Source organism: Triticum aestivum, chromosome 5B (assembly GCF_018294505.1).
Source record: "Triticum aestivum cultivar Chinese Spring chromosome 5B, IWGSC CS RefSeq v2.1, whole genome shotgun sequence".
NCBI classification, from domain to species: Eukaryota; Viridiplantae; Streptophyta; class Magnoliopsida; order Poales; family Poaceae; genus Triticum; species Triticum aestivum.
Genome location: NC_057807.1, coordinates 551072281 through 551074306, shown reverse-complemented (window position 1 = coordinate 551074306; position 2026 = coordinate 551072281). Strand labels below are relative to the sequence as shown.

General features: G+C 38.4%; 1 pseudogene; it reads right to left on the bottom strand.

The window, feature by feature from the left end:
- The window catches only part of LOC123115015 (chaperonin 60 subunit alpha 2, chloroplastic-like), a 2601-nt pseudogene extending 1760 nt beyond the window's left edge, over positions 1 to 841 (bottom strand).
- Positions 842 to 2026: the final 1185 nt, after the last annotated feature.

The window sequence follows — 2026 nt, the reverse complement described above, 5'->3', positions numbered from 1 at the left end:
CAGCATAGAGCTTCAATACATGGAGCTTAGCAATTGTAAATCCCCAAGTTTACCTGTCATAATGGCAATATCTTGCAGAATAGCCTTCTTTTCATCTCCCAAACCAGGACATTTGACAACTGCAACATTGAGCAAACCATTCAGTTTGTTAAGAACCAGAGTCGAGTACACCGAATGCGAAATATCCTCGGCAATAATCAACAAAGGGACACTCAACTGTGTGGTCTTCTCAAGCAAAGGAAGTATCTCTTGGATTTCATTCACCCGTTGATCAGTTAAAAGCACTCTAGCATTTTCAAATTCAACAATTGCTTTGTCTCGATTTGTGATGAAATGAGGTGAGGTGTAATCCTTGTCTATCTGCAGGGATCAGACAGAGAATCATTAAATAATTATCTATTCTGAGCTTGCTGCTCTATATTTGTTTCTCAAGTAACAAAAAATCTCTAACAGACGGATAAACTTTTTGGAGTGTTAATTTATTTCAAATTATCAAACTACATGGCCTTTGTTTATGTGGTGAGATGATGCAATGCTTTGTTGGATTAAAAACCATCTAATATAGTTACAATAATTAGGGGGGGGGGGGGACTTTATGACCACATAAATGTACCTTCATTCCTTCCTGCACCTCAACTGAAGTATATATGGAAGATGAGGAGTCGATTTTGATTATCCCATCAGGGCCTATCTTCTCCAATGCGTCGGCAATGAGATTGCCGACATATTCATCATTGCCAGCTGATATTGATGCCACAGCTGAAAATAAATTTAAAGATTTACCAAGATGACTGACCTGACTATGTTCAACATTTCAGGTGAATACGTGCTTACTCCACATGTCATTCCACAATTAAAGATTTACCAAGATGACTAATCTAGAATTTAGTAAAATGGGCATAACTTTTGCATACTAACTCGGATGAAAAAGTTTTTTATATGAAAAATCATCTACTCGAAAAGTTATATCCAAATTTAACCGGGGAAACCCCGTTAAACATTGTCAAAATCCTCAAAAACCTAACAGAAAAAAGTTACGGGGCTTTTAAGATCTAGAGTGGAAAAAATCGAAAAAATTTCAAAGTGTGGTCAAACTGTGGTCAAACAATAATCAAACTAATTATTCTAGAATATTAGTGTTACTAAATAATTATTTCTGTTATTTTGAATTTTGGTCAAAGCTGGTCAAACTGTGGTCAAACTGTGGTCAAAAAATGGTCAAACTAATTATTCAAAAATATTAGTTTTACTAAATAATTAATTTTTTTAAAACAATAGTTTCAAACTCAAACAGTGAAATGTGTCTCTTCATGCTCAAGCAAAATTCCTGAGGTTAATAGGATTGACATCTTACTATTGTCAGGAAAACAACAAGTGCAGACTTGGAGACGAGGGAGAATAGAACCCGGAAGATAAGCGTGCTCATGCTGGGGGAGTGGGAGGATGGGTGACCGTTCGGGAAGTTAGATGATTTGGAATGATGAGGGGTGATTAGAGATTAGAGGATAAATTGAGCAGTGATGAGGGGTGGTGATTAGAGATTAGAGGTTAAAAAAATTCAGAAATTTGGAAATAAAAAAAATTCAAAAAAGAAAATCATAAAATTTCCTTTAGTCCGGGACTAAAGGTGGAGCTCCACGTGGCCGCGGCCTTTAGTCCTGGTTCCTGTAAGAACCGGGACTAAAGGGGAGAGGCATTAGTAATGACCCTTTAGTCCCGGTTCAAAAACCGGGACTAAAGGGCCTTACCAACCAGGACAAAAGCCTCTTTTTCTACTAGTGCATTATAATGAACTTCCGCTTCATGCACATCCAAGGAGGAAGGTTATACATACATAGAGTCACGGGCCAGGTGTTGTGATTGCTGCTCTGCTCCCCGAAAGGATTAATGCCATCCATGCTTAAAGCAAACCATACGTTTCTTGGGTCACTTGCAAACTCATCCCAGTACTTTCTCTCGATTTTTCGCCACTGCGACCCGTCAGCGGGTGCTCTCAACTTCCCGTCTTTATTACGGTCCTCACTGT